General features: G+C 41.3%; 1 protein-coding gene across 3 annotated transcripts in view; it reads left to right on the top strand.

The window, feature by feature from the left end:
- The window catches only part of DOCK1 (dedicator of cytokinesis 1), a 556,714-nt gene that overhangs the window by 340,450 nt on the left and 193,246 nt on the right, over positions 1 to 23,018 (top strand). The gene's annotated exons all lie outside the window — the stretch shown is intronic.

Raw genomic sequence — 23,018 nt, 5'->3', positions numbered from 1 at the left:
CATTGCAGTAATCCAGACGAGAAGTTATCAGAGCATGGATAACTGTAGCTATCCCTGTCCAGATAAGGGCGTAGTTGGTATACCAGCCTAAGCTGATAAAAAGTGCTCCGTGCCACTGAGTTCAGCTGTGCCTCAAGTCACAGTTCTGGATCCAAGAACACCCCCAAACTATGAACGTGATCCTTTAGGGAGAGCGCAACCCCCTCCAGAACAGGTTGAGTATCACCTAGCTGGGCAGACGAACAACCCACTAACAGTACCTCCGTCTTGTCTGGATTGAGTTTCAGTTTATTGGCCCTCATCCAGTCCATTACCGTGCCCAGGCCCTGATTCAGAACAGCCACTGCCTCACCTGGGTTTGATGAGAAAGAGAGGTAGAGCTGGGTGTCATCCGCATATTGATGGCACCTCAGCCCACACCTCCAGATAACCTCCCTCAGAGGTTTCATGTAGATGTTAAACAGAATAGGGGATAAAATAGAGCCCTGTGGAACCCCATGGCACAATTGCCATGGCACAGAGCAATAATCCCCCAGCACCACCTTCTGGAATAGGCCATCCAAGTAGGAGTGGAACCACTACAGTGCAGTGCCTCCAACTCCCAAACCAGACAACCGATCCAGAAGGATACCATGGTCGATGGTATCGAAAGCTGCTGAGAGGTCCAGGAGAATCAACAGGGTCGCACTCCCCCTGTCCCTCTCCTGGCAGAGGTCTTCTCACAGGGTGACCAAGGCAGTTTCCGTTCCAAAACCAGGACTGAAGCCCAACTGAAATGGATCTAGATAATCCATTGCATTCAACAGTGCCTGGAGCTGTCCTACAACCACTTGCTCAAGCACCTTGCCCAGGAAGGGGATGTTAGCCACTGGCCTATAATTGTTAACATCCTCCAGGTCCAGGTTAGGCTTTCTAAAATTTAGAAATTTAGCAAAGCGTGAGTGGACCAAAAGGAACAGAATTATAATTAAAAAGCTAAATTGATTTTATTTAAGGAAATCAGAGTTTATTATTTATATTTTTCTTCTCCTAACTTCAATGAGTTCATCTAACATACCACAACCGCCCCCATGTGATCCCAGCCTGAGGCTGCTCAGTGTGAAGGCGGTGCCAACCAAACTAAGGGAAGCCAATCTTCTACTTAAGGCTCTATCTCAATCTGGTCCTTTTTGGAGCAACACACAGACAAAGCCCCAGTAGCACTCAGAGCTCTGCAAGGTGCTGTGCTGTTCTTGTTCCTGCCTCCCTGAGAAACCTGCCTTGCCCCAAATATTGGTAAGCACCCAACCATAGCAGAACCCTGTAACCCAGACTTCACCAGCATCCAGCAACGTAAAGCTTTCATCATGACAGGAACTGAAAAGAACAGCTATCCCCTGCTGGAACTCATCTTGATATGGAAGAAGTTCCTTTTTATGCAAATAGAGATTTCTATGAAATTCTCAGCTCAATTTTAATAGATAGAATCAGCCTCATAGAAGAAAAAGAAGGATGAACTGGCTTTTCAGTGTGGGCGATGGGCTTGTTTCGGCTATTCAGAGTGTGGACCATGGGCTTGTTTCAGCCAATCAGAGGGCAATCATTCAAAGGGAGACATTAATCTAAGCACCTTTACTTGATGGGACATTAGGACCCCTACACACCAAGGCAGCAGACATTCCTTTAAAGCATTAACAGGTCATTCAAGCTTGTTAAGATCACTTATCCAGCAGGGTGTGATTGTGGGAGGAACTGGAGGCTTCTGATGCTGGCTGACACTTTGATCCACAAAGGGAGTGGAATTTTCCAGGCCTTAGAAATACAGAATCTGTCTGGTTACACTGATAGGCATAATATATTAGCCCTTTTCCTCCATGTGTACTTCTACTAATTCAAATTTCATTTAATAATTTGCCTAAATGTTCCTGTAAGAGGATGCAGCATTAGCCATGGCCATGTAAGTTTATCCTACTGTACACCTAGTGATGGAGAACAGAGGAATCCTGACTGATACCATATTACATAGAATTAATTTTTAAAAATTGAAACATGCTGGAGATACTTTCAACAGAGGAAATGAGTTGAAGTGTATTCCTTGAAATTTTGGCTTATTTGGTGGACTCCTGTTAAAAAAATAAATAGTAAAAGAGCTCTTTTTTTATAAGCCATAGTTAGTTGAATGTTGTTTTCCATGCCTCCAAAGGAGCTGAATATGAACAGAGACAGTATTATGACACTGGAAGGAATCATGGTAGTTATCTGGTAGTAGACCAGGACTCTGAAGATGCTTTCTGCAATAGCAGCCTGAATTCCTCTGAATTAAGGGAGGCTTTGCAAGAGCTTGTTCTTTATTTATTTAAAGCAGGCTATTGAACTGGTGTTAGTCACATTTCAAGTTTGCTATTTTTCACTCTGTCATAGCAAGTGTCAGGAGCAAGAATGTGTTGATGTGTTTGCTACTTAGAAAAGCTATGGTGTGAACCAAGTAATTAAATAGAGGCAAAAGTGTTAAATTAAAATAAGAATGCTTCCAAAAGTTTAACAGAAGTCATTATCATGTAGCAGCTATTTCTGAAAAGTGGTTGTGATACTTTGCTTATTTTATAATGGCAATTTCAGCTATGTATGTACTGGAACTTTACAGTTTCTTCAAAAAGATTCTTCAAAAATTCATGGTTGCCAATTTGGCATTTTGGCACTGGAAATCTAAGGAATGTATTGTCAGTCACATTGTCAAAATATTAAGGTTTGTTCATGAAATCAGGATTACAACTTTTCACAGGTTGTTCACACAGTATTTATTCTCTCCAAATACCATAGTCTTCACTGATAATTGGTTCTTATTTATCAGTGATAAAAATAATGAGGAAATTTTTAAAATATGGGCAGAGTCTCTCCCCGTCCCATGGTCTGGGTGCAGCTGCATTAGTCAAAAGGGATAAGCACCAGGGAACCTTTTCTCTCTCTCGCCCCCCATCCACTGTTCAGCCCACACAAACTGAAGCCTGCTAGTCATTGCTTAGAATGGGAAGCCGGAGTGCCCACCCACATGGCCCATAGTTAGTCCTGCTCAGGTGGGGGCAGAGGGCAAAAGATTCCATTGAACCCTATGCTAATCCCCTCAATGGGCTGGATTGTGCTACATGTTGCCTAAGGGTGCTGATTCTGCATGACTATTTTGTGTGTGTGGAAGAGGGGGGAGGGCTTTGTTTATGTTGAAACTCTAGCATATGGCATGGTCTGTACTTAATGAAATATGCAAGTACTTCCTTTTTCATTTTTGGAACTTGACAAGCCTTCAGACAAAGATAAGGTGAACTTGATATCATGACCAACCTCAAGCATTGTTTTCCCCTTGTTTCTTTATTTAAGTACCCAAACTAAGGACGAGTTCTCTGTAACTTGAAAGCTCAAGATTGCATTAGGTATTAATTAATACCTAATTAGAAATATTCTGACTATTTTATTCTAGCAAACAAGTTAACAATGGAATTAAAAGTATTCTTCCATCTTCCAGAATAAAGACAAAAAATCAAATTATCAACAAAAATAATAGTAAGCATTTTGCATATTCCTTTTAAATGTAGGATGTCATATAATTTTCTTTGAAATTACAGTGTTTAAATAACATGTATAGTGAGATTTTCTAAACGCAGTCTTTAAAAAGTAAAAGTAAATTTATTCCTTAATACTTACATCTATGAGGCTATTAAGAAAGTGGATGTAAAATTATAACCAAAGGAAAATGAACTGCAAGATGGCCTCCTCTCAGGGCAAATCAGTGTTAATCTTCCAAAGCTAGACTACTTTGGCTAACAGCCATATTGACTGCTTTGTGCTGATCACAAGGAGTGAAAATGACTAGGAAATATCAAAGGCAAAGGTGTTAGTGTTTCACATTTGTATGCACCAAGAATATTACGAGAGAACATAAGGAAATGAGTTTTCTGATGATGGTGCTAAAGGAAAAGGCTTTAAACCTGCTTTATGTCCCAAGGCTTTTCTGAGTTTTCCAAAAAAGAAAATTTACAAAACTATCACTAAAGCTTCTTTTTTCCTGTTGAACCAGAAAGTGTTCCATGATGTGAAAGCATCAGAAATTCTGACTGACACTTATGTGGGTGAACCAATAGCCTATTCAGGTATCATGCCTGAGTAGGGTACAGCAACATGTATAAGACACACAGGGCTGCACATGCTGTCCCATTCCTCGGCCTCTGCATGTTGAGTGAACATGCTTGATCAAGGTACCCAATCCCACAAAGAGATTTTATTTGCATTCAAGCAAATGCAAATTGAAGCTACCTGAAACCTCTCTGTGCAAATGGAGACAAGGACTTTGGGGCTGAGGTGGCAGGCATGGCCTTGCCCCTCTTTCTTTCATGCATTCTTGCACTCTCTACCGGCATAATGCCTGAACAGGGCTAATGTAGGTCCACAACTCCCAAAATGTGAAACAGACTTATGGCAAAGGAAAAGCTTCCCATGTAAACCTCCCCAGTCCCGTTCGTCCTCATGCATTCTTGTACTCTCTACCGGCATAATGCCTGAACAGGGCTAATATAGGTCCACAACTCCCAAAATGTGAAACAGACTTATGGCAAAGGAAAAGCTTCCCATGTAAACCTCCCCAGTCCCGTTCATCCTTTTATTGAATCAGGTGCCAGAATGCCAATGAGTCATCTCCTGCTTTACGGTGACAACATGGAGTCCTAGTCTTCCTAACTCTTTTAGGTTCTTGGTGTTTGAAAGTAGCTATAAGAGTCTGGTGGTGAAAAGAAAATCTGATGCTGTAAAGAACAATATTGTTTAGGAACCTGGAATGTCAGATCAATGAATCAAGGTAAGCTAGAGGTGGTCAAACATGAGATGGCAAGATAGAACATCGACATCTTGGGAATCAGCAAACTAAAATGGACAGGCATGGGCGAATTTAATTCAGGTGACCATCATATCTACTACTGTGGGCAAGAATCCCTTAGAAGAAATGGAGTAGCACTCATAGTCAACAAAAGGGTGGGAAAAGCAGTCCTGGGGTACAATCTTAAAAACGATAGAATGATCTCAGTACGAATCCAAGGCAAACCATTCAACATCACAGTAATTCAAGTCTATGCCCCAACCACTGAGGCCGAAGAAGCTGAGGTTGATCGGTTCTATGAAGACCTACAACACCTTGTAGAACTAACACCCAAAAAAGATGTCCTCTTCATCATAGGGGATTGGAATGCTAAAGTAGGAAGTCAAGAAATCACTGGGATAACAGGCAGGCATGGCCTTGGTGCACAAAATGAAGCAGGACAAAGGCTAATAGAGTTTTGCCAGGAGAACACACTGATCATAGCAAACACTCTTTTCCAACAGCACAAGAGGCGACTCTACACATGGACATCACCGGATGGTCAATATCGAAATCAGATTGATTATGTCCTTTGCAGTCAAAGATGGAGAAGCTCTATACAGTCAGTAAAAACAAGACCTGGAGCTGACTGTGGCTCAGATCATGAGCTTCGTGTTGCAAAATTTCAGCTTAAATTGAAGAACGTAGGGAAAACCACTAAACCATTCAGGTATGACCTAAATCATATCCCTTATGAATACACAGTGGAGGTGAGGAATAGATTTAAGGGATTAGACCTGATAGACAGAGTGCCTGAGGAACTATGGACGGAGGTCCACAACATTGTTCAGGAGGCAGCAACGAAATCCATCCCAAAGAAAAAGAAATGCAAGAAAGCCAAGTGGCTGTCTGATGAGGCTTTATAAGTAGCTGAAGAAAGAAGTGAAGCAAAAAGCAAGGGAGAAAGGGGAAGATATATCCAACTGAATGCAGAGTTCCAGAGAACAGCAAGGAGAGATAAGAAGGCCTTCTTAAATGAACAATGCAAAGAAATCGAGGAAAACAACAGAATGGGAAAGACTAGAGATCTCTTCAAGAAAATCGGAGATCTCAAGGGAACGTTTTGTGCAAAGACGGGCATGATAAAGGACAAAGAAGGCAGGGACCTAACAGAAGCAGATGAGATTAAGAAAAGGTGGAAAGAATACACAGAGGAACTATACAGGAAAGATCTTAATGTTCCTGATAGCCATGATAGTGCGGCCACTGAACTTGAGCCGGACATCCTCGAGGGTGAAGTCAAGTGGGCCTTAGGAAGCATTCCTAACAACAAAGCTAGCGGAGATAACAGTATTCCAGCTGAGCTATTTAAAATCCTAAAAGATGATGCTGTTAAAGTGCTGCATTCAATATGCCAACAAATTTGGAACACTCAACAATGGCCGCAAGACTGGAAAAGGTCAGTTTACATTCCAGTTCCAAAGAAGGGCAATGCCAAAGAGTGTTCAGACTACTGCACAATTGCACTCATTTCACATGCCAGCAAGGTTATGCTCAAAATCCTACAAGCTAGGCTTCAGCAGTATGTGAACCGAGAACTACCGGAAGTACAAGCTAGGTTTCGAAGAGGCAGAGGAACTAGAGATCAAATCGCCAACGTTCGCTGGATCATGGAGAAGCAAGAGAATTCCAGAAAAACATCTATTTCTGCTTCATTGACTACGCTAAAGCCTTTGATTGTGTGGATCACAACAAACTGTGGCAAATTCTTAAAGTGATGGGAGTACCAGACCACCTTACCTGTCTCCTGAGAAACCTGTACGAGGGTCAAGAAGCAATAGTAAGAACCAGGGGCATGGCTCCCACAATTCCTTGCTCAGTTCTTCTTCAACCATCTCAGTAGAAGCATCTAGAAGAGCTGCTTACCTCATCTGGGAATTTCAGTATCTATTTAATATTGTTCAGAGTAGCTACATATTAGCCTGTGACTTAGCTGATAATTCCTAAATATCCTTTGGAACAAAGCTGGCTTGCTCCACTGTGGACAGTATGTTGCCGTAGATGTGAGCAACTCAGGTGCAGGTAGGGTGGCCATGAATACAGTGCTGTGTTTGAAATCATCCTCTATTAGAAGGGCCATCCATTCCAAGTCTGGTTTAAAAATAAAGAACCATAACAAAGGAGAGTAGGGGCCTTGAAGTTTCCCATCAACCGTTAGTACCTGGATAACAGACTGAGCAGCCACACAGGTCAACTAGTTGTTTATTTCCCCACTATGGTAAGATGTATTTCTATTTCATTATACTAAGTAATTATTTCTAAATTCATATACACATGTAAATTGTTGTTGTTTATTCGTTCAGTTGCTTCCGACGCTTTGTGACTTCATGGACCAGCCCATGCCAGAGCTTGCTGTCGGCCATCGCCACCCCCAGCTCCTCCAAGGTCGAGTCCGTCACCTCCAGAATATCATCCATCCATCTTGCCCTTGGTCAGCCCCTCTTCCTTTTGCCTTCCACTTTCCCTAGCATCAGCATCTTCTCCAGGGTATCCTGTCTTCTCATGATGTGGCCAAAGTACTTCAGTTTTACCTTTAATATCATTCCCTCAAGTGAGCAGTCTGGCTTTATTTCCTGGAGAATGGACTGGTTTGATCTTCTTGCAGTCCAAGGCGCACTCAGAATTTTCATCCAACACCACAGTTCAAAAGCATCTATCTTCCTTTGCTCAGACTTCCTTATGGTCCAGCTCTCGCAGCCATAGGTGACTACGGGGAATACCATTGCTTTAACTATGCGGACCTTTGTTGTCAGTGTGATGTCTCTGCTCTTCACTATTTTATCAAGATTTGTCATTGCTCTCTTTCCAAGAAGTAAACGTCTTCTGATTTCCTGGCTACAGTCAGCGTCTGCAGTAATCTTTGTGCCTAGAAAGACAAAGTCTGTCACTGCCTCCACGTTTTCTCCCTCTATTTGCCAGTTATCAATCAAGCTGGTTGCCACAATCTTGTTTTTTTTTAGGTTTAACTGCAACCCAGCTTTTGCACTTTCTTCTTTCACCTTCGTCATGAGGTTCCTCAGCTCCTCTTCGCTTTCAGCCATCAAAGTGGTATCATCTGCTTATCTGAGATTGTTAATGTTTCTTCCAGCGATTTTAACTCCAGCCTTGGCTTCATCAAGCCCAGCACGTCGCATGATGTGTTCTGCGTACATGTTGAATAGGTAGGGTGAGAGTATACAACCCTGCCGTACTCCTTCCCAATCTTAAACCAGTCCGTTGTTCCGTGGTCTGTTCTTACCATTGCTACCTGGTCGTTATACAGATTCCTTAGGAGGCAGACAAGATGACTTGGTATACCCATGCCACCAAGAACTTGCCACAATTTGTTATGATCCACACAGTCAAAGGCTTTAGAATAGTCAATAAAACAGAAATAGATGTTTTTCTGAAACTCCCTGGCTTTCTCCATTATCCAGCGGATATTGGCAATTTGGTGTCTAGTTCCTCTGCCTTTTCGAAACCCAGCTTGTACATCTGGCAATTCTCGTTCCATGAATTGCTAGGGTCTACTTTGCAAGATCTTGAGCATTTCACTGGTATGTGAAATAAGTTCCACTGTTCGATAGTTTGAGCATTCTTTAGTGTTTCCCTTTTTTGGTATGGGGATATAAGTTGATTTTTTCCAATCTGTTGGCCATTCTTGTGTTTTCCAAATTTGCTGGCATATGGCATGCATCACCTTGACAGCATCATCTTGCAAGATCTTAAATAGTTCAGCTGGGATACCGTCATCTCTTGCTGCCTTGTTATTAGCAATGCTTCTTAAGGCCCATTCAACCTCACTCTTCAGGATGTCTGGCTCTAACTCACTGACCACACCGTCAGTTCTATCCCCAATATTATTACCCTTCCTATACAGATCTTCTGTATATTCTTGCCACCTTTTCTTGATCTCTTCTGCTTCTGTTAGGTCCTTGCCATCTTTGTTTTTGATCACACCCATTTTTGCCTGGAATTTACCACCCATGTTTCTAATTTTCTGGAAGAGGTCTCTTGTCCTTCCTATTCTATTATCTTCTTCCACTTCCGCGCATTGCTTGTTTAAAAGTAATCCCTTATCTCTTCTGGCTAACCTCTGGAATTTTGCATTTAATTGGGCATATCTCCCCCTATCACTGTTCCTTTTTGCTTTCCTTCTTTCTTGGGCTGCTTCCAGTGTCTCAGCAGACATCTTGCCTTCTTGGTTTTCTTTGGGACGTTTTTTGTTGCCGCCTCCTGAACAATGTTGCGAACTTCTGTCCATAGTTCTTCCGGGACTCGAACTACTAAATCTAGTCCCTTAAACCTATTCTTCACCTCCACTGCATATTCATGAGGAATATTAGTGAGCTCATATCTAACTGATCTGTGGGTCTTCCCTATTCTCTTTAGTCTGATTCTAAACTGTGCAATAAGAAGTTCGTTATCTGAACTACAATCAGCTCCAGGTCTTGTTTTTACTGACTGTATAGATATCCGCCACCTTTGGCTACAAAGGATGCAGTCAGTCTGATTTCGGTGTCGACCATCTGGTGAAGTCCATGTATAAAAACATGGATATTAGGTTGCTGGAAGAGAGTGTTTGTTATGCACAGTGAGTTGTCTTGGCAAAATTCTATCAGCCTATGTCCTGCTTCATTTTGTTCTCCCAGACCATGCTTGCCTGTAATTCCAGGTGTTGTTTGACTACCCACCTTAGCATTCCAGTCTCCTGTAATGAAAATAACATCTCTTTTTGGCATATTATCAGTAGGTGCTGCAGATCCTCATAGAACTGATCTACTTCTGCTTCTTCAGCATCTGTGGTTGGGGCATATATTTGGATCACTGTGATGTTAAATGGCTTACCCTGAATTCGAATTGAGATCATTCTATCGTTTTTTGGATTGTATCCAAGCACTGCTTTATTATTAATTATGAAGGCTACTCCATTTCTTCTGTGGTCCTCTTGTCCACAGTAGTAGATCTGGTGGTCATCTGATGTGAAGTGACCCATTCCAGTCCATTTCAGTTCACTGACACCCAAAATGTCTATATTTAATCTTGACATCTCCCCAATAACCACATCCAATTTGCCCTGGCTCATAGATGTTACATTCCAGGTTCCTATGGTTTGTTGATCTTTAGAACATCGGATTCGTTGTTCACTGCCAGCACCATTGGCCGCTAGCCATCCTTTCGGCTTTGAGCTAGCTGTGTTATCACATCTGGGGCTAGTTGAACTTATCCTGTGTTCCTCCCCAGTAGCATTTTGACCATCTTCCGACCTGGGAGTCCCATCTTCCGATGGTATACCGACACATCTCTGGTTGCACTGATCCATTTAGTTTTCACGGCAAGAATACTGGGGTGGGTTGCTGTTTCCTTCCCCTGGGATCGTATTTAGTCTGACCTCTCTGCCATGATCTTCCCATCTTGGGTGTCCCTTCATGGTTTAGCTCATGGAGTCATTGAGGTGCTCGAGCTCCAGCACCACGACAAGGTAATGATCTCCTTTGCTGGAGACACATGTAAATTAGCATATGCAAATTTCATAGAAAACTACACTGTCAAGTTTTGTTCAGAAACCTTAACTATAAGAATGACATTCCAGTGGAAAGTTCAAAGTTTATGAGCTATTGGTTGTCCATAAGCAGTAAAATCAGTCAGTGCTATGGTAACTGGAATTTAGACAGCATATGTATTACACTCTCAAATTCAGTAGTAGTGGTGGCTATTTATAAAGAAGTTACTGAAACTTTATAATAGCTGCATACAGTCCACTGAATCCTTGCTTTCAAACAGGGGTGTTGAACCTCTTTGAGTCTGAGTTCCATTTTGGAGAAGCTCTCGGGGACCACATTCCAGTGGGCGGAGACAACGGCAAAAGGGGCAGGGACAAAATACCAAAAATAACAGTACACTTTAGTTTAAAGCTCTTATTGCCAGTAACTAAGGCTGAGGGGAGGCATTGTAACCCTTTAAAAGCCCCGCTTTAAACCGCACATAAACTAGGAAATCACCAATGTTCATAGAATCATAGAATCATCGGATTGGGGCTTCCAGAGGGCCAGATTTGGCCGCTGGGCCTGAGGTTCTGCGTTCCCGCTTTAAAAGTCGGCTCTTAGCTTTCTAATCCTGTCTGAGCAGTGATATTTTGGGGTTAATAGCCTTTTCTCCTCCAGTGGCTCCACTGAATATTTGCTCCGAAAATGGGGCTTTTGCATCCTCTCTGAAAGCAGGAAGGACTCCAGATAATCGAAGTGCAGTGGAAAGGGAATGGTGTACAGCCTGCCACAGAAAGGTTATGTGACTGTTAATATTAGATTCCTTCTAGACAGATAGCTTCTTAATTACCTCCTTTCTTTCTTCAGTTTATGTTGCAATTCAATCTGAGAGACAGGTAATCATTATGAGAAGAATCAACAAAGCTTATAGGACCCATCTGATTAAAAAAACAGCCTGGAAATCTCTAAACAATCATTCTCATTCTCTTGAGTAATGAGTTTTCTGCATTGTTTGTTTCTTAATAAATCAGAAAGAGAATGGGGATCCCCTCCCCCCACAATATTCCCGTAATTCTGCTCCTCTTCTTAAGCCAGCTGGGGAGACTCTAAACCCAGGCAAAAATTGAAAGGGAGTTAACTTAGTGATTCTACAGAACTATTGACTTAAGTTGGTGCTTATGCCATTTGAACTGCCCAGCTCATTACAAATCTCTCTTCATTTCAACTGAAGCCATTTTTTTTTTTTGTCAAACACATTGAAGTGTGTCATTATTGAGTGAATCTGACAAAGAAATTAGTTAATTACGAAGGATACCGAAAAGGCTTCTATCCAAGTTTTTGGATCGCCAACAGCAGCTGGAAGTGGAAATTTCTTATTTGCTTAGATTTTGCAGTACTTTTGTCAGATATGCTAAATATTCTGCTCAGTGTGGTAGTGCCGTGTGTGTGTTTTTCTTATAAAAACCTAATTATTCCATGATTTTTTTTCTTTCCTGTAAACCAGCTGACACTATCCCTAGATGAAAAGATAAAACCAATATTTTGGAGCACTGGTACTTAAAAAATCAATAGAAGGCTTGAATTTCACACATCGGGCCCATTCCAGTTAGCATGTTTATGTGTGTCTTGTGCAGTGCGGTTTTTACTGTCATCTTTTATCAACATGCTTCATTTAGTGTTGCTTCTAAAACTAGGAAGCGAACCGAGGTGCAGAAGCAGTTTCTTAATGAAGCATAGAAGAGCTGCAGTTCAGAAAAATAAAATAAAATGCTAGATTGCAGGTGTGGATACTCCCAAATACATCTTTGGATCTGAGCCATTGTTTTGTGCTTTGTATGTTGCTTTCCTGAAGGAAAGGTTCAGGATATTTGAAACATTAATTCACTCAGGTGGTCTGCATGATTGTTAAGACATTGGTTTTCACATGACGAGTTGCTTGGTTAAAAGTGCTTCAGCTGTGCAAAACATGCCTCACAATTTACTAGTTCAGAGGGAGCTTAGGGTTAAGTTTGCTCTTCGTAGCAGTACATTTTAATGTGGGACATAGTGCTAACACAGGGGCACTTTCAAACAAACAATTCACCATCTGAAAACTTAAATGGCACAATCTTGTGGGAGGATCCGCTTGTAAGACAGCACTCTTAAGTGCAACTGCTGCTACACATTCCGAACTGTAAAAATGGAGGGTAAATGTAGACAATTTAGAAACCTAAGTGGTTTGGACTGTGACTGAAACAGTTACTTGGGGCATTATGTGATGTGGATTGTCTGGCAAAGAAGCTAAGTGCTAGACTCCACATCATGTAATGCCAGACTAAGATGGCTTCTGAGTTACTGCAGATCCCAATAAATAGCAATATGTAGACAGCAAAACTCAGGTTTTGTAACAAATCCAGGAAAGCCTAGCAACTGCTATAAATTGGCTGTATCTGTGTGCATGAAGAAAGCCAAACCCTTTTCTTAGTTCATGTAGGATTACATTCTTTAGATCATGTAAGACTTTTGGAAATGTGAAACTATTTGTAGTAAGACTGCAAAGGAGGAGAAGCAGTAAGACAGAAATTTTAAACAGCCCAAAGCAGCCATATTTGCCTTTTGAATGCTTTCCTGTTGTTCATACTGATGGTAATAGAAGCTGCATTTCTGTGCTTCCTTCTTTATATCCTTTAAAGCATTTTATCCATAATAGGAAAATATTTCAAATGGTTGAATGAATTTTTAATGCATCTGTGTAATAGTTATATGTATAGTTCTTCATGTAGACCTTTGGGTAAAACATAGCTGTAAACATAAACATCACCGTTTCATTACAAACTAGTAATGAATTGGTCACTTTAACTGCTTAAGATGAGTTCATATATGTCCTTTCTGTTCTTCTTTGGATTATTTATTTATGTTAAGCATTTTTACCCTGCTTTTCAATCACAAAGGCTGCTAGAGGGGCTTATATATGTTCAGTAAAAACAAGATAGTCCTTGCCCACAGGTTTACAATCTAAATGACTCAACACAAAGGGAAACAGGGATGTGAGGGAAGAGTATAAAATCAAACTCAAGCACCAATTCTTACAATTAAATGGCAGTTCTTATAATGGCCAGCAGGAATGGAAACAATTGAGAGGAGGACCCAGCTGTGGCCTCTCAGTAGAGCCAATGAAATTGCCCTGCTTCCTATCTCTCTCTCTGTTGCAGCCTGATGGGATGACTTCTGCCAGGTGACAATTGAGGAAGGAATCCGATGGCTTTGGCTTCAGACTTTTAAAAATAGGATAATTAAAAATCCTGCCCCCAAACCATTTTGGTCTGTAAAGTCAATGCGAGTATTTTAAATTGGGCCAGGAAACCAAATGGAAGATAGACCCATGGAGAGACCATTGCAACAGTCTGTTCTGGAAATTACCAAAGCATGAATGACAGTGGTCATATCCTTCCTGCCCAGGGACAGGGGAACATAGCTGGCCTATCAGCCTAAGCTGGTAAAAATCAGTCCTGCCCACTGTCACTGGAGATCCATGGGCACTCCCAAGGGAAAGATGACACCACCCAGAACATGTTGAACACCTACCCCAAACATATCCAAACCACCAACCATCAACATCTCCATCTTGTCTGGGTTAAAATGAATTTGTCACCCTAATTATTTCATCATGATTCCAGACATCTGTTTTAGAACCTCAGTGCACAACTGTACTAGATGAAAAAGATAAAATAGTGCTGGGTATCACTCAGGTCACTCTACAAACTTATCCAGTGGGTTCATATAGATACTAAGTAGCATGGGAGATAAGATCCCATGAGCCAACAGGTACAGGTTGGCCTTCCAGTGCCACCTTCTGAAATTTACCCTCTAGAAATTACTGAAATCACCAGTAGAAATAGTGCCCCCCATTTCTGTCTCAGAAAGGTGATCCAGGAAGATACAGTAGTCAATACTACCAAAACATGGCCAAGAGATCCAGCAGAATCAACAGGATCATACACTCCCTATCTGTCTCCCAGCATCAGGTAAACTACCAGCCCCAAAACTGGGTCAGAAAGCAGGCTGGTATGGATCTAGACAACCTATGTCATCCAGGAATGCTTGGAGCTGAAGCACCATCACAAGCTCCAGCATCTGGTCCAGAAATGGTGCATTAGAGACAGCGACAATAGCCCTGTTCCTATCAGACTAAGACCCATCTGAAAAAGAAAAAGTAGTGCTGAAACAGCAGCTGATTGGAGCTCCAAAGAGGCTCATTTTGGAGCAACAACACCGGCAAAGGAGAGGGGGCTTTCTCCTTCCATGGCATTGATACTTTTACCACCATCCCCCTCCCACCTCCATCACTAAAAAGGTAGAGATTTTTGCAGGTGATAGAACATTCACAAAAAGGACCCCAGCTACATCATGTTGGCTCAGCCCGAAGCATAAGTAGTCACTAGCTAATGGGCAAGCAATGCACAAGTTCCCTGTTAATATATGGAGTATTAACATGCATGACAATGGGCTGCAATTAACACATTTTCCAAAACACTGGGAATTGAGTTCACCAGATGGTGTTCTGCATAGTGATGTGAATGTTGAACAGACTTCTTCTTTGCAGAGATGAATTAAATGTGAATCAGATAAAATAATGTGTGTAAGATGGAATATGCAAGGTTAGAGAAGACCTTCTCTACTTTTTTCACCTACCAGCTCACAAGCTGGTAGCTCACAGGACCGGCTCCTGCACCCAGTTTGGCAAGTTGCTTCCTTCTCACACCACAGTTGGTATGCAAAAGGTGTGTGAAGGAGGCACCCAACTCACCGGCCAAGTCCCCTTCTGTGGAAAGAGAGAAGGCGAATAAATGAGTGTGGCCAGATGATGTCAAGGAGGAGGCGGGACTTTGGGGTGGGGCATCATCCAGCCCACTGGCTTGGTCCAGAAGGTGGAATCCAACCCCTCAACCAACACCAGTTGCCCACTCTTGGTCTTCACTGACTGGCAGCATCTCCAGGGTTTTGGATAAGATTAGATTAGCCTTTCGCTGTCCTGATGATGCTCCACAGAGAGACAGACACTGCAAGGTTGATTTGACTTTTCCCCTTGCTGAGATTTCTTTTTATGAGATTCCAAGTGTGGCAAAGAGTCAAAGGTTATATCTAGCCCAATAAAAGCTCTTGTCCTCTCCTCCCCAGTTCCTTGATTGAGATCAATTAGCTTTATATTTCCGGCAGGATTTTAAATGAAAATTCCTCAAGAGATTGAAGACGACACCAAATGTTGCATCTTCATTGGTTCTCTCCAATGTGCATATGAGGGTATCCTAAAGTACCTATTTCTTCTGGTGGAACACTTGAAGTAATACAACACTCTGTAATGCAACTCTCAGACTTTGGGGTCCATAGTATCAGAAAAAAACCTGCTTATGACATGTGGCTGTATACATAATGAAATGCCCACCATATGTTGGGGTTGTATATGGAATTGTGGCCAGAGGTGGATACATCCTGACTTGATCCTCCTATTTTTCCCTTCAGTCCTTTTTACTGTCCTCTCTATCCCATCAGACCCTTACGTCTCTCCATTTTTCAGCTGAACCTTGATCTCCACCCCATTTCTCTTGTGATTTTCAGACTGCAATCCTATGTACTTTCCTGGGAGTAATTGAATCCTCCCCAGTGAATACTGTGGGACCTGTTTCTCAGTAGACATGTGTAAGATTGTGCTGTTAGTTTTGAAGTATCCCATTTACAAAGCAATTATTGTATTTTTTTTCTGTGATTACAAGTGCATACAGGGAGACAAACACACAGTATGGATGCCTACCAAACTATTACTGAAAGCAGCTATTCTTCCTAATCCCCCCTTCCCCCTCCTGAACAACATGTATTGTCCTGTTTTTTATTCTTGCCAGGACAACAAACAATATGAAATGAAACTGCTCATCGCTATAGATTTCCATGTGATTTAGTGTGTGAGCTTTAAAAACAAAATATTAAGAAGGTAATGTTTCATTTGAAGACATAGGGTGTTTAGCAAATCATGCTAAAAGTGAAAATGCAGGGCTGTCAGTTAATCTGAAGTTCAGTCACATGAGTGGACTGAAACCTAAGGCCCACGTGCCCTTTGAAATGGGTACATAGTATGTAGCAAAATAAGAAATTGTGAAATTGCTAACCAAAAGCTACCACTGACTAGTGCTGGCTAAACAAAACAAATGTGTTGTTCTCTGTCAGAGAATATTAAGTGCTGCCTTGTATGTGAGTGAACTATCTTTATCACAAGAAGGAGGTGAGAACAATTTATATGTGTTGAGCAACAGAATTTTAAAAAGCAGACGTGTAGCTTATTCCTAGCATCTAGACTGCTTGTTCTGAAATGAGAAATGTAAAGCGCAAAAGATATTCGCGATTAAAGAAGTAGAACATTTCATGTGTTCATGAGGTAATGGAAGTGCAGATGTACCTCTAAATGGATGGTCTTCCAGAGCCATTGTGGCACCTCAGTCTCTCCTTTGTTGTCACAGAAGTTATTGAAAGTAATTGGAGAAGAGCCTCCGCTGCAGATCCAGGTGCAAAAAAAGACAAGACGATCCTTTGTCATCTTAGTTCCATAATCCTGCTTAAAATGTGACCAATGGCGCAAACAACACTCCAAGGGCGTATGGGACTTAGATTGGGACCCGCCCATGACGGTGGGAATTTCAGTCAGCAATTCTTGCGCTTCGCCCTCCTCTGACCTAGCCCATCCCCGGGGTAAGGAAATGCAGATCGGGGCTCCCCACTCGCTTCGCCTGTAGGCGTCTCACACAATCACAAACACACCACCGTCCCGCGTTTATCCCCTAATGTAAGCTGTTTCACTTACCCAAAAGCCTCTTCTGTCCCACCCGCAGCTGCGTCCAGCTGCTTATTGATCCACAGCCGGTGCCTAACAAGAGTGATCACGTCTCCCTCTTCCTCTGGCGTTGGTCCCCAGGCGCCTCTGCCGCCACCGTCGTGAGGAGAAGGCAGTGTAAAACAACCACCTGTGGCCACTTCTCCCCCGTGGCCCCTTGGCTCAGCGCGAAGGGGACGTGCCCCGAAGCAGGATCCGAGTCACGGCACCAAATTGTTAGATAAAAAGTCCTTGCTTTCGGTTTAGAAGAAAAGAATGCCAGGCAGGCAGCAGTGGATCCAACACTATTTTATTGAACGTTTTGCAAAACGGGTGCAGAGCAGTCTGGACCCCGAGACACGTGTGCAAAAGCCCTTTATATCATATCGCTTCTATTGTTCTTACCAGTAACCAATGAAACAGTTAGTACATCGGCTCACTAAGTCAATATCCAATAAACAGTCACTATCAGCTTACCAAGCTGTTAGTCATGAGCGCGTCAGTATGATTCCCTTTTTGCTCCGCCTATATTTTCCCGCCACTTGGGCTCTTACGTAACTTGAGACGCCAACGGTTATGGAGTCTCCTTTTTTTTCTAACAATAGAACACAGTGGCCTATGGTAAGTACCCAGGTAAGTTACTCAGCAACCCTAAACGGGGCTGCCAATTTTTGGTTTCAAAAGTAGTGGTCACTTGGTGTAGGTAGGGCAAATGGAACTAGGGGAGAAAGTCCCGGACAGCATCTGACATTTTGGGGGCAGAACTTTGTGATTTATGGGTGGAACCTGGCAGTCTGGAATTCACTGGCTTTTTAGACCCCTCCCCCCAATTTCTGCTTAATTGACAGAGCATACCAACTGGTTGGCAAGCTCTAGAAACTCCTGAATTTTGCTTTGTGAACTAACCATCTGGTGCTTGGAAAGAAGGAATAATTGAATGGGAAAACATAAAAAAATGAGGTGCTTCAAGCTCTTCTTCATTTTGGATCTATATCTTCAGCATAGAGTTTTATGGTCTTGGCAGAGATGTACAGAAAACTGAGGTGTATTCACTTCTCACAATACCATTCACAGGTCTCTATTGGCAAAAATGTTTCAACTGGTTAACTACAGGATTAATTTGGGTTGTTTACACCTAGTGGTAGAGCTGATTGGTTCTATTTGTCAGGAGTTTTCAAACTGCTAGTAGACAAGAATAGTTCTGGCTGAAATCAAGGTGTCTGTCTCTTCAGCAGAATAAATTTAGGAGAAGAGAAATAGAAGTCTCTGTTTCTGTTTCCAGCCTGTGATTATAGGCACTGAGTTGTCTGGAAATATAAAATCCATAATATCTGGGTTTAAATAACAACTCTCTGAACATTAAAAAATGGGACTCTCAAACAGCATGCTTATTATCTACACTGAACCAGCTTTGCCTTACCTTATGTTAAGGTGCCTAACCTTATGTTAAGGTAATGAGGTACTTACCTCATTAACAACATCCATAGCTTCAGATGTTATCTGCACAGCTTTCTAACTGTCTGGAAAGTAGCAAGTTGTTTCCTGAAAACCTGTGAGAAAATATGCAGCAGAATGATACAAATTCCTAATCCTGTAGTTTTCGGGTCTGAGATTATACCGTGAAAAAGCTGACCTTATAACACAATGCCTTCCATTATTATCTTCTTGCAACTTTAAAAACGGTCTTAACTTACTTATCTGGGTGCATTACAAGCTTTACAAATCACATTAATGTGATTAACGTGGCCTCCAGCTGTCGGAATACAACTACTGAACAACTATTCTTCTCTTTAAGAAGAATCTGATGATTCTTCTTAAAGAGAATATCCACACACTAATCTGATTGCCACTTATTGTGAGCTGTTATAGAAGTATTGCACTAAGTGAGTGTGGGACTGCTCCCTAATCTAGTGGATAAGATGATTTCTGTCAAAAGAAGACTGACAGAGGATTTATGGTGGTGTTATACTTTCTAGATTTTAGTTGTGTATATTAAACAGTTATGGAATAAATGCTTCAGTATGTGCATTTTATCTGTGTTTATATCTGTCCTTTGGGAACCCAAAATGTATAGCAGAATGAAATAGTTGTAAACCATAGTGTTTTGAATATAATAATGAGCCAAGCTTAAGAAAGTGAAGCATTTGCATTGTTAGGCACCATATGCCTCACAATGCTAAATCTGCGTGCATAAATCTGCATAGATTTAGAAATCTGTAATTGGTTTTGTTTTGTTCTTGTTGTGGTTTGTTTTCATCTTTGCTTGAATTCTACATTGCAGTTGCTGTGGCCTCTTGTTGGAGACTGAACTGTCCAGGACTGTGGGGGCAGATAGATCTTGACCATAACACCACATTACCCCAGTTCAGATGTTTTAGCCAAACCATAGTTTGGCCATTAGGAAGATGCTGCAGGGTTGCATGCTGCTGCCTCCTCCCCCATTCCTTCTTCCCTTGCATGCAGGTTCCCTTCACCATCTCCTGCTTCGTGGTAACCATTATTTGCCATGACAACTGAACTTTGGTTAGTGGTAACTGTAATATGTTTATGTTGTGGCCACCCAGTGGTAAAAAGGCAAATGTGTTTCTTTTAGAATAGTTGGAACTGAGCATGCTCCAGGCCTGTGCTTTTGACTGTGGTTACAAGATAGATGCCAAACAGAACTGCATGAAGAAACAAACCAGTTATTTGTTTATCTTACTGGTGTAGGCTACCTATATTATAGGTTCACCTGATTCAGATGTGACAGCAAACTATAGTTATCATAAAGAAGGAAGTGGAGCAGTAAGTTGTCATTCGAAAACTGTGGTTACCACTAACTATAGTTTTCCCCCAAGCAAGGAACAGAAACCCCTTTGTTAAAGATGCATCACAGATTTTGCTGACTCTTGCCTTGGTCTCAGATTGCAGCCCGAAGGGTAGATCGTTTCTGAGGAATGATGGGAACATGCCATTTTAGGATCTTACGTGTCTACCTTATTTATTTTAGAACCTTTTTATACCACTTTTCTCAAAAATAAAACAACAAAGTACAATAAAACGAATCAATTATGCACACAATTAATGGGAATCCTCTGCAGATCTCTTGGAGAATGCTGTATTCCAAGAAATCCTCTGCAAACTGTAGCCTCAGAACAGCCTTCAAACACAGTCATGGAAGACTGTGGTTGTAAATGGAAATGCAAAGATAGGAGCAGTAGTTGCTAGCTCCCAGTCTGAGGGAAAAGGCTAGCATGCTGGCACCAAATAAAACTGGTGAACCACCATAAACTAATAATCCAGCATATAGACACCCCAGTCAACATAGCCTGACAGAAACACCCATAGCTGCAAACCTTGAACTGAAGGCTGTTCCAGTTACCTCTAATACACAGGAATGGTCACTTATTTTTATGAGGGTTGTATCAAACATTATAAGACTTGGTAACAGTGGAGTCCTTTCCATTGTAATCTGCAAAAGGAAATTCATGCATCTTCTACATGACATGCATTTCTTAATGTGGCTGTGGTCAACTGGTGGTCCTCTGGTCATTTATATTGATTATCCATTAAAAACCAATATATTATTTAGTATGGCATACACAAGGTATGTTATAGCCATTTTGAATATCACTAATACATTTTATTTATTCATTTATTCATTTCATTTCTGTACCACCCAATAGCCGAAGCTCTCTGGGCAGTTCACAAAAATTAATACATGTTTCAAAATCATGCATAAGAACTTTGATTTCTCTCCACAAATATTTTTGGTGTTAGCAAAATTTGTTATCTTAAAATAAATAGACAACATGTTCTTCCTTAGTAAATTACTCTAGAAGATTTGAGTGAAATGCATTTAAAGCTGGGTTGTAATAACATTGTGCCAGATTAGCAGGAATGAATAGATGTTGAGTAAATAATCCTATTTTGTGCTAGTTTGTAATGGATTTGTTGATGGGAAACCACTTTTCTATCTGTTTACATCATGATAATTTGATAACCCACTTGTATTACTTAAACTGCATATTTTGTAACTGTTGTCACAGCAAAGCAATTTGTTACAAGCACTATGTAGAAACGGCTCCCATAAAAGTGTTTTCTAAATGGCTTTGCTTGCAGCTACAGAAGTTGCCATAAAGAATGATTCCTCATATTGGATTTTCAAAGCCACAGGAGTGGCCACAAAGCAGAAAGAGAGACAACTTTATGATTTAACACTAAGTAATGCCCCAGTTGTGAAACAAAATGATATAAGCTTCAGTAGGGATGCAAAACATAACACTACAATCTCTTAATACCCCAAACAAGGTGGCTGATTTATCACCTGTTAGGCTTTATTTTAAAGGGTACAGTAAGACAGAGAAAAGGAAAGGAAATTAAAATATAGATGATAAAGTCAAATTTCTTCACCTTTTTATCCAGTTCATGGTTTATAAGCTTTTTGTCATACTCATGACTGGATTTATTGCTGATAGATATACTATACAATTTGACAGATATACAAAGATGATATAAAATTATCTGTTCCAGGCAGATGTAATGCTTTGATGTGATTGCTGTACACATTTAGGATCTGCAGAACATAAAAGCATCATTTACTTTGTCACAATAAATGTCAGATTCCATCCATTCCTTTGCCTGATATGAAAATTGTGTTACGAAAGGACTAGGTAGAAATGCTAAGGACAGCTCAAACCCTGTTGTGCTATTTTAAAGAATAATCATAATATAGTTTTCATTCAAGAATATGTTTTTTGTGCTTCCAGAACGAAAATATTGAAAGAATAAGAACAGTCTTCCCCACAAGAACTGTAATTTGCTTCTAATCTCCCCAGTTTACCAGAAGACTGTTATGGGCAGATCAGGCAGTAAGAAAAGTAGGGGAGCCCTAGATCTGAAGAAAAATCTAGAAGCCTACCTTACTCCATCTGCAAACAATGCAAAATCTCCCTCTATCCCAGCAGAAGGAACAGATAACAAAATGGTCACCATGTCTCAAACATGCCCAGATCAGAGTGTCTCTAAATCAGATCTGCAAAATATGATGCCTTAAATTAAGCAAAATCCAGCTGATCCCTAAGATGCAGCCTTTGCTGGACCCAGTCAAAAGTCATGGGCAATGAGGGAAAAGCTGATGCATGTGGCCTCTACAGTGGATATTGCAATGCAACAAGGCCTCACCCTGAAGAATGGAGTCATGGCTTCAGAAACATGAAAAAGCTGTCACCTTAAATGTAAAGGTGAAGAATTGGTCAAAGCATAAAACAATATGTTTTTGTTGCCTTCCTGTCTATCTTTCATAGTAAATTGGCTAGATCTTGAAGACAGGGTAGCACCTCTGAGTGAATGAGGACACAGTGGTCCCATCAAACAAGAAGTCTAGCTCCCAGGCTAGGAATATTATAAATCAGTTCCTACACTGTCACACTAAAGATAGGATTAGGAAAGAAGCTACATCAAGAGGAAACTCCCAAACCCCTTAGTGCAGGTCTTTCAAACCAGCACCAGACACTCCTGGTGCCAACAGGTCATGAGGCTGATCACAGAGGCACTGACAGTAGCCACAATAAGGCACTGGTGGGGGTTGCCTCCTTTGCCTCATGGTATTGCACACAGATGCTACTTGTTGCTTGAGAAATAGAAGAAGGCTGCGACCTGCATGTTTCCCTCAATATTGAGATTTCAAAGTGCCTGACAGAGACCAGCAAAGAGGCTTTTTAAAAATAATAATGGAAAACACATTTTTTCACCCTTGGCTGGGATCTATTTTAACCTGTATATCTGAGAAAGGATTGGGCCCAATTGTTAGTTTGAGAGCATATGCTCTTAAGAATTTATGTATGTATTTAGTTAT

This window comes from Heloderma suspectum, chromosome 3, assembly GCF_057233095.1.
Source record: "Heloderma suspectum isolate Gila_16-S chromosome 3, 16-S_ref, whole genome shotgun sequence".
Classification (NCBI taxonomy): Eukaryota; Metazoa; Chordata; class Lepidosauria; order Squamata; family Helodermatidae; genus Heloderma; species Heloderma suspectum.
This window is presented reverse-complemented; position numbering and strand designations above follow the sequence as displayed.